Source organism: Pseudophryne corroboree, unplaced genomic scaffold, assembly GCF_028390025.1.
Source record: "Pseudophryne corroboree isolate aPseCor3 unplaced genomic scaffold, aPseCor3.hap2 scaffold_445, whole genome shotgun sequence".
In the NCBI taxonomy this organism is placed as follows: Eukaryota; Metazoa; Chordata; class Amphibia; order Anura; family Myobatrachidae; genus Pseudophryne; species Pseudophryne corroboree.
The window spans coordinates 30,055-41,900 of record NW_026970067.1 but is presented as its reverse complement, the minus strand read 5'-3'; the positions used below and the strand labels follow the sequence as shown (position 1 = coordinate 41,900).

The 11,846-nt window shown below is 50.2% G+C and overlaps 17 non-coding genes across 17 annotated transcripts; all 17 read left to right on the top strand.

Annotated features, from left to right (window-relative positions):
• The first annotated feature begins 2,010 nt into the window (after positions 1-2,010).
• On the top strand, positions 2,011-2,174 carry LOC135026680 (U1 spliceosomal RNA). The gene has a single exon (XR_010223276.1). It is a non-coding gene; the product is annotated as a U1 spliceosomal RNA (small nuclear RNA).
• A 152-nt stretch (positions 2,175-2,326) lies between these two features.
• On the top strand, positions 2,327-2,489 carry LOC135026587 (U1 spliceosomal RNA). The gene has a single exon (XR_010223193.1). It is a non-coding gene; the product is annotated as a U1 spliceosomal RNA (small nuclear RNA).
• A 674-nt stretch (positions 2,490-3,163) lies between these two features.
• On the top strand, positions 3,164-3,327 carry LOC135026662 (U1 spliceosomal RNA). The gene has a single exon (XR_010223259.1). It is a non-coding gene; the product is annotated as a U1 spliceosomal RNA (small nuclear RNA).
• Positions 3,328-4,299: 972 nt separating this feature from the next.
• Positions 4,300-4,465, top strand: LOC135026511 (U1 spliceosomal RNA). The gene has a single exon (XR_010223128.1). It is a non-coding gene; the product is annotated as a U1 spliceosomal RNA (small nuclear RNA).
• A 152-nt stretch (positions 4,466-4,617) lies between these two features.
• LOC135026514 (U1 spliceosomal RNA) lies at positions 4,618-4,780 on the top strand. Its single transcript, XR_010223131.1, has one exon. It is a non-coding gene; the product is annotated as a U1 spliceosomal RNA (small nuclear RNA).
• A 671-nt stretch (positions 4,781-5,451) lies between these two features.
• On the top strand, positions 5,452-5,615 carry LOC135026660 (U1 spliceosomal RNA). The gene has a single exon (XR_010223257.1). It is a non-coding gene; the product is annotated as a U1 spliceosomal RNA (small nuclear RNA).
• A 152-nt stretch (positions 5,616-5,767) lies between these two features.
• On the top strand, positions 5,768-5,930 carry LOC135026549 (U1 spliceosomal RNA). Its single transcript, XR_010223164.1, has one exon. It is a non-coding gene; the product is annotated as a U1 spliceosomal RNA (small nuclear RNA).
• Positions 5,931-6,601: 671 nt separating this feature from the next.
• LOC135026522 (U1 spliceosomal RNA) lies at positions 6,602-6,766 on the top strand. The gene has a single exon (XR_010223139.1). It is a non-coding gene; the product is annotated as a U1 spliceosomal RNA (small nuclear RNA).
• A 152-nt stretch (positions 6,767-6,918) lies between these two features.
• Positions 6,919-7,081, top strand: LOC135026517 (U1 spliceosomal RNA). Its single transcript, XR_010223134.1, has one exon. It is a non-coding gene; the product is annotated as a U1 spliceosomal RNA (small nuclear RNA).
• A 674-nt stretch (positions 7,082-7,755) lies between these two features.
• LOC135026684 (U1 spliceosomal RNA) lies at positions 7,756-7,919 on the top strand. The gene has a single exon (XR_010223280.1). It is a non-coding gene; the product is annotated as a U1 spliceosomal RNA (small nuclear RNA).
• Positions 7,920-8,071: 152 nt separating this feature from the next.
• LOC135026513 (U1 spliceosomal RNA) lies at positions 8,072-8,234 on the top strand. The gene has a single exon (XR_010223130.1). It is a non-coding gene; the product is annotated as a U1 spliceosomal RNA (small nuclear RNA).
• A 674-nt stretch (positions 8,235-8,908) lies between these two features.
• LOC135026475 (U1 spliceosomal RNA) lies at positions 8,909-9,072 on the top strand. The gene has a single exon (XR_010223092.1). It is a non-coding gene; the product is annotated as a U1 spliceosomal RNA (small nuclear RNA).
• A 152-nt stretch (positions 9,073-9,224) lies between these two features.
• Positions 9,225-9,387, top strand: LOC135026536 (U1 spliceosomal RNA). Its single transcript, XR_010223151.1, has one exon. It is a non-coding gene; the product is annotated as a U1 spliceosomal RNA (small nuclear RNA).
• Positions 9,388-10,061: 674 nt separating this feature from the next.
• On the top strand, positions 10,062-10,225 carry LOC135026474 (U1 spliceosomal RNA). The gene has a single exon (XR_010223091.1). It is a non-coding gene; the product is annotated as a U1 spliceosomal RNA (small nuclear RNA).
• Positions 10,226-10,377: 152 nt separating this feature from the next.
• On the top strand, positions 10,378-10,540 carry LOC135026530 (U1 spliceosomal RNA). The gene has a single exon (XR_010223147.1). It is a non-coding gene; the product is annotated as a U1 spliceosomal RNA (small nuclear RNA).
• Positions 10,541-11,214: 674 nt separating this feature from the next.
• LOC135026485 (U1 spliceosomal RNA) lies at positions 11,215-11,378 on the top strand. The gene has a single exon (XR_010223102.1). It is a non-coding gene; the product is annotated as a U1 spliceosomal RNA (small nuclear RNA).
• A 152-nt stretch (positions 11,379-11,530) lies between these two features.
• On the top strand, positions 11,531-11,693 carry LOC135026521 (U1 spliceosomal RNA). Its single transcript, XR_010223138.1, has one exon. It is a non-coding gene; the product is annotated as a U1 spliceosomal RNA (small nuclear RNA).
• The last annotated feature ends 153 nt before the right edge of the window (positions 11,694-11,846 follow it).

The window sequence follows — 11,846 nt, the reverse complement described above, 5'->3', positions numbered from 1 at the left end:
TAATTTGAGGCCCATAGACAGTCCTGTTTGCAGGAAATGCAGGAAACGACCCAGTTGAAATTCCTCTGTAGGGGCCTTCCTGGCCTCGCACCACGCAACATATTTACGCCAAATACGGTGATAATGTTGTATGGTTACATCCTTCCTGGCTTTGATCAGGGTAGGGATGACTTCATCCGGAATGCCTTTTTCCTTCAGGATCCGGCGTTCAACCGCCATGCCGTCAAACGCAGCCGCGGTAAGTCTTGGAACAGACATGGTCCCTGCTGGAGCAGGTCCTTTCTTAGAGGTAGAGGCCACGGGTCTTCCGTGAGCATCTCTTGAATTTCCGGGTACCAAGTCCTTCTTGGCCAATCCGGAGCCACGAGTATAGTCTTTACTCCTCTCCTTCTTATGATTCTCAGTACTTTTGGTATGAGAGGAAGAGGAGGGAACACATACACTGACTGGTACACCCACGGTGTTACCAGAGAGTCCACAGCTATTGCCTGAGGGTCCCTTGACCTGGCGCAATATCTGTCCAGCTTTTTGTTGAGGCGGGACGCCATCATGTCCACCCTTTGGTTTTTCCCAACGGTTCACAATCATGTGGAAGACTTCTGGGTGAAGTCCCCACTCCCCCGGGTGAAGATCGTGTCTGCTGAGGAAGTCTGCTTCCCAGTTGTCCACTCCCGGAATGAACACTGCTGACAGTGCTATCACATGATTCTCCGCCCAGCGAAGAATCCTTGCCACTTCCATCATTGCCCTCCTGCTTCTTGTGCCGCCCTGTCTGTTTACGTGGGCGACTGCCGTGATGTTGTCCGACTGGATCAACACCGGCTGACCCTGAAGCAGAGGTCTTGCCTGACTTAGGGCATTGTAAATGGCCCTTAGTTCCAGGATATTTATGTGAAGTGACGTTTCCATGCTTGACCACAAGCCCAGGAAATTTCTTCCCTGTGTGACTGCTCCCCAGCCTCTCAGGCTGGCATCCGTGGTCACCAGGACCCAATCCTGAATGCCGAATCTGCGGCCCTCTAGGAGATGAGCACTCTGTAACCACCACAGGAGAGACATCCTTGTCCTTGGAGACAGGGTTATCCGCTGATGCATTTGAAGATGCGATCCGGACCATTTGTCCAGCAGATCCCACTGAAAAGTTCTTGCATGGAATCTGCCGAATGGAATCGCTTCGTAAGAAGCCACCATCTTTCCCAGGACCATTGTGCATTGTACTGACACTTGGCCTGGTCTTAGGAGGTTCCTGACTATGTCGGATAACTCCTTGGCTTTCTCCTCCGGGAGAAACACCATTTTCTGTACTGTGTCCAGAATCATCCCTAGGAACAGCAGACGTGTCGTCGGAATCAGCTGCGATTTTGGAATATTTAGAATCCATCCGTGCTGTCGTAGTACTACTTGAGATAGTGCTACTCCGACCTCTAACTGTTCTCTGGACCTTGCCTGCTTACTTTGTGCCTTCCAATGCACAATGCAAACTACAGGTAGTGCTGCAGGGCCCACACCCTTTTACTTGCCGTTCAGAGCAGCTCTGGAGCTGTTACAGTGCCCAGCTGCTGCAAGAAATCAGCTTGAATGCTTCAGGGGCTGGGGCATAGCCAACATGAGCCCCACACCGAAGGAGGGTGGAGGTGTTTAATGCGAACTAGGGGTCATCCAAGCGCCGCAAAAGGCCGCCATGCCCTGCACGCCCCTTTTCTCTTTTCATATGCAGACGAGGGTTGAAGCCAACTTTGACCCACTGCTTGGATGACATCACCATATGCAAATCCATCTGCTGCAGGCCTTCCCCCAGGAATGCTTGTACTAGTTGTTGCATTTGGTTTGTTGTTTGGGGGTGCTTCAGTATTAGGCAGCCTTCTGCCCTCCCATGTTTATCTGGAAATATGTGTTCTCCCTGCAGTTGTTGTCCCCAGATGAGAGTTCCCTTGTGCTGCCTCAGTTGAATCTCCTTTACTTGACAGAGATGTGCCTGAGCAGCGGCCCTCCCCAGCCCTATCCAAAATCATACTTATTTTGCATAGGCGATACCATGGTCATGAAGATTGTTCTCCCAGGGTGAGGTTCATTCATTGCATTCTGGGTATGCTGACCCCTGTGATTTCCCCAAATGTGGGAAACTCGACTGCATTATTTGTGGTAGTGGGGGACTGTGTTTGTGCTTTCCTCTGGACAGCTCTGGTAAAAGTCAGATTTATTTGTCTCAGATCTTCCTCTAGCCTTGTTCTTCTTTCGAGAGTTCCCTTGTGCTGCCTCAGTTGGATCTCTTTCACTTGACAGGGGGGTGCCAGAGCAGCGACCCTCCTCAGCTCTAGCCCAACTCCTACTTACCTGCCAGGTGAGATACTTTGATCATGAAGGTGCTTCTCCCAGGGCAAGGCTCACCCATTGCACTCTGGGTGTGGTGCCCCTGCGATTTCCCCAAATGTGGGAAGCTTGACTGCATAATTTGTGTTTCCCCTGGTCAGCTCTCGTATAATTCAGATCTCTTTGTCTCAGGTCTCTCTCCAGCCTAGTTTGCTGTCTGTTTCCACTTCTTTTTTCATGAGCCCCTCCCTTTTATACCCTTGTGCACTATCCTGACTTCTCCTCCTGTCTGCTTACTTTGTGCCTTCCAATGCACAATGCAAACTACAGGTAGTGCTGCAGGGCCCACACCCTTTTACTTGCCGTACAGAGCAGCTCTGGAGCTGTTACAGTGCCCAGCTGCTGCAAGAAATCAGCTTGAATGCTTCAGGGGCTGGGGCATAGCCAACATGAGCCCCACACCGAAGGAGGGTGGAGGTGTTTAATGTGAACTAGGGGTCATCCAAGCGCCGCAAAAGGCCGCCATGCCCTGCACGCCCCTTTTCTCTTTTCATATGCAGACGAGGGTTGAAGCCAACTTTGACCCACTGCTTGGATGACATCACCGTATGCAAATCCATCTGCTGCAGGCCTTCCCCCAGGAATGCTTGCACTAGTTGTTGCATTTGGTTTGTTGTTTGGGGGTGCTTCAGTATTAAGCAGCCTTCTGCCCTCCCATGTTCATCTGAAAATATGTGTTCTCCCTGCAGTTGTTGTCCCCAGATGAGAGTTCCCTTGTGCTGCCTCAGTTGAATCTCCTTTACTTGACAGAGATGTGCCTGAGCAGCGGCCCTCCCCAGCCCTATCCCAAATCATACTTATTTTGCATAGGAGATACCATGGTCATGAAGATTGTTCTCCCAGGGTGAGGTTCATTCATTGTATTCTGGGTATGCTGACCCCTGTGATTTCCCCAAATGTGGGAAACTCGACTGCATTATTTGTGGTAGTGGGGGACTGTGTTTGTGCTTTCCTCTGGTCAGCTCTGGTAAAAGTCAGATTTCTTTGTCTCAGATCTTCCTCTAGCCTTGTTCTTCTTTCGAGCGTTCCCTTGTGCTGCCTCAGTTGGATCTCTTTCACTTGACAGGGGGGTGCCCGAGCAGCGACCCTCCCCAGCTCTAGCCCAACTCCTACTTACCTGCCAGGTGAGATACTATGATCATGAAGGTGCTTCTCCCAGGGCAAGGCTCACCCATTGCACTCTGATTTCCCCAAATGTGGGAAGCTTGACTGCATAATTTGTGTTTCCCCTGGTCGGCTCTCGTATAATTCAGATCTCTTTGTCTCAGGTCTCTCTCCAGCCTAATTTGCTGTCTGTTTCCACTTCTTTTTTCATGAGCCCCTCCCTTTTATACCCTTGTGCACTATCCTGACTTCTCCTCCTGTCTGCTTTCTTTGTGCCTTCCAATGCACAATGCAAACTACAGGTAGTGCTGCAGGGCCCACACCCTTTTACTTGCCGTACAGAGCAGCTCTGGAGCTGTTACAGTGCCCAGCTGCTGCAAGAAATCAGCTTGAATGCTTCAGGGGCTGGGGCATAGCCAACATGAGCCCCACACCGAAGGAGGGTGGAGGTGTTTAATGCGAACTAGGGGTCATCCAAGCGTCGCAAAAGGCCGCCATGCCCTGCACGCCCCTTTTCTCTTTTCATATGCAGACGAGGGTTGAAGCCAACTTTGACCCACTGCTTGGATGACATCACCGTATGCAAATCCATCTGCTGCAGGCCTTCCCCCAGGAATGCTTGCACTAGTTGTTGCATTTGGTTTGTTGTTTGGGGGTGCTTCAGTATTAGGCAGCCTTCTGCCCTCCCATGTTCATCTGAAAATATGTGTTCTCCCTGCAGTTGTTGTCCCCAGATGAGAGTTCCCTTGTGCTGCCTCAGTTGAATCTCCTTTACTTGACAGAGATGTGCATGAGCAGCGGCCCTCCCCAGCCCTATCCCAAATCATACTTATTTTGCATAGGAGATACCATGGTCATGAAGATTACTCTCCCAGGGTGAGGTTCATTCATTGCATTCTGGGTATGCTGACCCCTGTGATTTCCCCAAATGTGGGAAACGCGACTGCTTTATTTGTTGGTAGTGGGGGGACTGTGTTTGTGCTTTCTTCTGGTCAGCTCTGGTAAAAGTCAGATTTCTTTGTCTCAGATCTTCCTCTAGCCTTGTTCTTCTTTCGAGAGTTCCTTTGTGCTGCCTCAGTTGGATCTCCTTCACTTGACAGGGGGGTGCCCGAGCAGCGACCCTCCCCAGCTCTTGCCCAACTCCTACTTACCTGCCAGGTGAGATACTATGATCATGAAGGTGCTTCTCCCAGGGCAAGGCTCACCCATTGCACTCTGGGTGTGCTGCCCCTGCGATTTCCCCAAATGTGGGAAACTTGACTGCATAATTTGTGTTTCCCCTGGTCGGCTCTCGTATAATTCAGATCTCTTTGTCTCAGGTCTCTCTCCAGCCTAGTTTGCTGTCTGTTTCCACTTCTCTTTTCTTGAGCCGCTCCCTTCTATGCCCTTGCGCACTATCCTGACTTCTCCCGTCTGCTTACTTTGTGCCTTCCTACGCACAATGCGAACTACAGGTAGTGCTGCAGGGCCCACACCCTTTTAGTTGCCTTACAGAGCAGCTCTGGAGCTGTTACAGTGCCCAGCTGCTGCAAAAAATCAGCTTGAATGCTTCAGGGGCTGGGGCATAGCCAACATGAGCCCCACACCGAAGGAGGGTGGAGGTGTTTAATGCGAACTAGGGGTCATCCAAGCGCCGCAAAAGGCCGCCATGCCCTGCATAACCCTTTTCTCTTTTCATATGCAGATGAGGGTTCCAGCCAACTTTGGCCCACTGCTTGGATGACATCACCGTATGCAAATCCGTCTTCTGCAGACCTTCACCCAGGAATGCTTTTACTAGTTGTTGCATTTGGTTTGTTGTTTGGGGGTGCTTCAGTATTAGGCAGCCTTCTGTCCTCCCATGTTCATCTGAAAATATGTGTTCTCCCTGCAGTTGTTGTCCCCAGATGAGAGTTCCCTTGTGCTGCCTCAGTTGAATCTCCTTTACTTGACAGAGATGTGCCTGAGCAGCGGCCCTCCCCAGCCCTATCCCAAATCATACTTATTTTGCATAGGAGATACCATGGTCATGAAGATTGTTCTCCCAGGGTGAGGTTCATTCATTGCATTCTGGGTATGCTGACCCCTGTGATTTCCCCAAATTTGGGAAACTCGACTGCATTATTTGTGGTAGTGGGGGACTGTGTTTGTGCTTTCCTCTGGTCAGCTCTGGTAAAAGTCAGATTTCTTTGTCTCAGATCTTCCTCTAGCCTTGTTCTTCTTTCGAGAGTTTCCTTGTGCTGCCTCAGTTGGATCTCCTTCACTTGACAGGGGGGTGCCCGAGCAGCGACCCTCCCAAGCTCTAGCCCAACTCCTACTTACCTGCCAGGTGAGATACTATAATCAGGAAGGTGCTTCTCCCAGGGCAAGGCTCACCCATTGCACTCTGGGTGTGCTGCTCCTGCGATTTCCCCAAATGTGGGAAACTTGACTGCATAATTTGTGTTTCCCCTGGTCGGCTCTCGTATAATTCAGATCTCTTTGTCTCAGGTCTCTCTCCAGCCTAGTTTGCTGTCTGTTTCAACTTCTCTTTTCTTGAGCCGCTCCCTTCTATGCCCTTGCGCACTATCCTGACTTCTCCCGTCTGCTTACTTTGTGCCTTCCAATGCACAATGCAAACTACAGGTAGTGCTGCAGGGCCCACACCCTTTTACTTGCCGTTCAGAGCAGCTCTGGAGCTGTTACAGTGCCCAGCTGCTGCAATAAATCAGCTTGAATGCTTCAGGGGATGGGGCATGGCCAACATGAGCCCCACACCAAAGGAGGGTGGGGGTGTTTAATGCGAACTAGGGGTCATCCAAGCATCGCAAAAGGCCGCCATGCCCTGCACGCCCCTTTTCTCTTTTCATATGCAGATGAGGGTTGAAGCCAACTTTGACCCACTGCTTGGATGACATCACCGTATGCAAATCCGTCTTCTGCAGAACTTACCCCAGGAATGCTTGCACTAGTTGTTGCATTTGGTTTGTTGTTTGGGGGTGCTTCAGTATTAGGCAGCCTTCTGCCCTCCCATGTTCATCTGAAAATATGTGTTCTCCCTGCAGTTGTTGTCCCCAGATGAGAGTTCCCTTGTGCTGCCTCAGTTGAATCTCCTTTACTTGACAGAGATGTGCATGAGCAGCGGCCCTCCCCAGCCCTATCCCAAATCATACTTATTTTGCATAGGAGATACCATGGTCATGAAGATTACTCTCCCAGGGTGAGGTTCATTCATTGCATTCTGGGTATGCTGACCCCTGTGATTTCCCCAAATGTGGGAAACGCGACTGCTTTATTTGTTGGTAGTGGGGGACTGTGTTTGTGTTTTCCTCTGGTCAGCTCTGGTAAAAGTCAAATTTCTTTGTCTCAGATCTTCCTCTAGCCTTGTTCTTCTTTCGAGAGTTTCCTTGTGCTGCCTCAGTTGGATCTCCTTCACTTGACAGGGGGGTGCCCGAGCAGCGACCCTCCCCAGCTCTAGCCCAACTCCTACTTACCTGCCAGGTGAGATACTATGATCATGAAGGTGCTTCTCCCAGGGCAAGGCTCACCCATTGCACTCTGGGTGTGCTGCCCCTGCGATTTCCCCAAATGTGGGAAACTTGACTGCATAATTTGTGTTTCCCCTGGTCAGGTCTCGTATAATTCAGATCTCTTTGTCTCAGGTCTCTCTCCAGCCTAGTTTGCTGTCTGTTTCAACTTCTCTTTTCTTGAGCCGCTCCCTTTTATACCCTTGTGCACTATCCTGACTTCTCCTCCTGTCTGCTTACTTTGTGCCTTCCAATGCGCAATGCAAACTACAGGTAGTGCTGCAGGGCCCACACCCTTTTACTTGCCTAACAGAAAAGCTCTGGAGCTGTTACAGTGCCAAGCTGCTGCAAGAAATCAGCTTGAATGCTTCAGGGGATGGGGCATGGCCAACATGAGCCCCACACCGAAGGAGGGTGGGGGTGTTTAATGCGAACTAAGGGTCATCCAAGCGCCGCAAAAGGCCGCCATGCCCTGCATACCCCTTTTCTCTTTTCATATGCAGATGAGGGTTCCAGCCAACTTTGGCCCACTGCTTGGATGACATCACCGTATGCAATTCCGTCTTCTGCAGAACTTCCCCCAGGAATGCTTGTACTAGTTGTTGCATTTGGTTTGTTGTTTGGGGGTGCTTCAGTATTAGGCAGCCTTCTGCCCTCCCATGTTCATCTGAAAATATGTGTTCTCCCTGCAGTTGTTGTCCCCAGATGAGAGTTTCCTTGTGCTGCCTCAGTTGAATCTCCTTTACTTGACAGAGATGTGCATGAGCAGCGGCCCTCCCCAGCCCTATCCCAAATCATACTTATTTTGCATAGGAGATACCATGGTCATGAAGATTGTTCTCCCAGGGTGAGGTTCATTCATTGCATTTTGGGTATGCTGACCCCTGTGATTTCCCCAAATGTGGGAAACTCGACTGCATTATTTGTGGTAGTGGGGGACTGTGTTTGTGCTTTCCTCTGGTCAGCTCTGGAAAAAGTCAGATTTCTTTGTCTCAGATCTTCCTCTAGCCTTGTTCTTCTTTCGAGAGTTCCCTTGTGCTGCCTCAGTTGGATCTCTTTCACTTGACAGGGGGGTGCCCGAACAGCGACTTTCCCCAGCTCTAGCCCAACTCCTACTTACCTGCCAGGTGAGATACTATGATCATGAAGGTGCTTCTCCCAGGGCAAGGCTCACCCATTGCACTCTGGGTGTGCTGCCCCTGCGATTTCCCCAAATGTGGGAAACTTGACTGCATAATTTGTGTTTCCCCTGGTCGGCTCTCGTATAATTCAGATCTCTTTGTCTCAGGTCTCTCTCCAGCCTAGTTTGCTGTCTGTTTCCACTTCTCTTTTCTTCAGCCGCTCCCTTCTATACCCTTGTGCACTATCCTGACTTCTCCTCCCATCTGCTTACTTTGTGCCTTCCAATGCACAATGCAAACTACAGGTAGTGCTGCAGGGCCCACACCCTTTTACTTGCCTTACAGAGCAGCTCTGGAGCTGTTACAGTGCCCAGCTGCTGCAAGAAATCAGCTTGAATGCTTCAGGGGATGGGGCATGGCCAACATGAGCCCCACACCAAAGGAGGGTGGAGGTGTTTAATGCGAACTAGGGGTCATCCAAGCACCGCAAAAGGCCACCATGCCCTGCACGCCCCTTTTCTCTTTTCATATGCAGATGAGGGTTGAAGCCAACTTTGACCCACTGCTTGGATGACATCACCGTATGCAAATCCGTCTTCTGCAGAACTTCCCCCAGGAATGCTTGGACTAGTTGTTGCATTTGGTTTGTTGTTTGGGGGTGCTTCAGTATTAGGCAGCCTTCTGCCCTCCCATGTTCATCTGAAAATATGTGTTCTCCCTGCAGTTGTTGTCCCCAGATGAAAGTTCCCTTGTGCTGCCTCAGTTGAATCTCCTTTACTTGACAGAGATGTGCATGAGCAGCGGCCCTCCCCAGCCCTATTCCAAATCATACTTATTTTGCATAGGAGATACCATGGTCATGAAGATTTTTCTCCCAGGGTGAGGTTCATTCATTGCATTTTGGGTATGCTGACCCCTGTGATTTCCCCAAATGTGGGAAACTTGACTGCATTATTTGTGGTAGTGGGAGACTGTGTTTGTGCTTTCCTCTGGTCAGCTCTGGTAAAAGTCAGATTTCTTTGTCTCAGATTTTCCTTTAGCCTTGTTCTTCTTTCGAGAGTTCCCTTGTGCTGCCTCAGTTGGATCTCCTTCACTTTACAGGGGGGTACCCGAGCAGCGACCCTCCCCAGCTCTAGCCCAACTCCTACTTACCTGCCAGGTGAGATACTATGATCATGAAGGTGCTTCTCCCAGGGCAAGGCTCACCCATTGTACTCTGGGTGTGCTGCTCCTGCGATTTCCCCAAATGTGGGAAACTTGACTGCATAATTTGTGTTTCCCCTGGTCGGCTCTCGTATAATTCAGATCTCTTTGTCACAGGTCTCTCTCCAGCCTAGTTTGCTGTCTGTTTCCACTTCTCTTTTCTTCAGCCGCTCCCTTCTATACCCTTGTGCACTATCCTGACTTCTCCTCCCGTCTGCTTACTTTGTGCCTTCCAATGCACAATGCAAACTACAGGTAGTGCTGCAGGGCCCACACCCTTTTACTTGCCTTACAGAGCAGCTCTGGAGCTGTTACAGTGCCCAGCTGCTGCAAGAAATCAGCTTGAATGCTTCAGGGGATGGGGCATGGCCAACATGAGCCCCACACCAAAGGAGGGTGGAGGTGTTTAATGCGAACTAGGGGTCATCCAAGCACCGCAAAAGGCCGCCATGCCCTGCACGCCCCTTTTCTCTTTTCATATGCAGATGAGGGTTGAAGCCAACTTTGACCCACTGCTTGGATGACATCACCGTATGCAAATCCGTCTTCTGCAGAACTTCCCCCAGGAATGCTTGCACTAGTTGTTGCATTTGGTTTGTTGTTTGGGGGTGCTTCAGTATTAGGCAGCCTTCTGCCCTCCCATGTTCATCTGAAAATATGTGTTCTCCCTGCAGTTGTTGTCCCAAGATGAGAGTTCCCTTGTGCTGCCTCAGTTGAATCTCCTTTACTTGACAGAGATGTGCATGAGCAGCGGCCCTCCCCAGCCCTATTCCAAATCATACTTATTTTGCATAGGAGATACCATGGTCATGAAGATTTTTCTCCCAGGGTGAGGTTCATTCATTGCATTTTGGGTATGCTGACCCCTGTGATTTCCCCAAATGTGGGAAACTTGACTGCATTATTTGTGGTAGTGGGAGACTGTGTTTGTGCTTTCCTCTGGTCAGCTCTGGTAAAAGTCAGATTTCTTTGTCTCAGATTTTCCTTTAGCCTTGTTCTTCTTTCGAGAGTTCCCTTGTGCTGCCTCAGTTGGATCTCCTTCACTTTACAGGGGGGTACCCGAGCAGCGACCCTCCCCAGCTCTAGCCCAACTCCTACTTACCTGCCAGGTGAGATACTATGATCATGAAGGTGCTTCTCCCAGGGCAAGGCTCACCCATTGTACTCTGGGTGTGCTGCTCCTGCAATTTCCCCAAATGTGGGAAACTTGACTGCATAATTTGTGTTTCCCCTGGTCGGCTCTCGTATAATTCAGATCTCTTTGTCTCAGGTCTCTCTCCAGCCTAGTTTGCTGTCTGTTTCCACTTCTCTTTTCTTCAGCCGCTCCCTTCTATACCCTTGTGCACTATCCTGACTTCTCCTCCCGTCTGCTTACTTTGTGCCTTCCAATGCACAATGCAAACTACAGGTAGTGCTGCAGGGCCCACACCCTTTTACTTGCCTTACAGAGCAGCTCTGGAGCTGTTACAGTGCCCAGCTGCTGCAAGAAATCAGCTTGAATGCTTCAGGGGATGGGGCATGGCCAACATGAGCCCCACACCAAAGGAGGGAGGAGGTGTTTAATGCGAACTACGGGTCATCCAAGCACCGCAAAAGGCCGCCATGCCCTGCACGCCCCTTTTCTCTTTTCATATGCAGATGAGGGTTGAAGCCAACTTTGACCCACTGCTTGGATGACATCACCGTATGCAAATCCGTCTTCTGCAGAACTTCCCCCAGGAATGCTTGCACTAGTTGTTGCATTTGGTTTGTTGTTTGGGGGTGCTTCAGTATTAGGCAGCCTTCTGCCCTCCCATGTTCATCTGAAAATATGTGTTCTCCCTGCAGTTGTTGACCCAAGATGAGAGTTCCCTTGTGCTGCCTCAGTTGAATCTCCTTTACTTGACAGAGATGTGCATGAGCAGCGGCCCTCCCCAGCCCTATTCCAAATCATGCTTATTTTGCATAGGAGATACCATGGTCATGAAGATTTTTCTCCCAGGGTGAGGTTCATTCATTGCATTTTGGGTATGCTGACCCCTGTGATTTCCCCAAATGTGGGAAACTTGACTGCATTATTTGTGGTAGTGGGAGACTGTGTTTGTGCTTTCCTCTGGTCAGCTCTGGTAAAAGTCAGATTTCTTTGTCTCACATTTTCCTTTAGCCTTGTTCTTCTTTCGAGAGTTCCCTTGTGCTGCCTCAGTTGGATCTCCTTCACTTTACAGGGGGGTACCCGAGCAGCGACCCTCCCCAGCTCTAGCCCAACTCCTACTTACCTGCCAGGTGAGATACTATGATCATGAAGGTGCTTCTCCCTGGGCAAGGCTCACCCATTGTACTCTGGGTGTGCTGCTCCTGCAATTTCCCCAAATGTGGGAAACTTGACTGCATAATTTGTGTTTCCCCTGGTCGGCTCTCGTATAATTCAGATCTCTCTGTCTCAGGTCTCTCTCCAGCCTAGTTTGCTGTCTGTTTCCACTTCTCTTTTCTTCAGCCGCTCCCTTCTATACTCTTGTGCACTATCCTGACTTCTCCTCCCGTCTGCTTACTTTGTGCCTTCCAATGCACAATGCAAACTACAGGT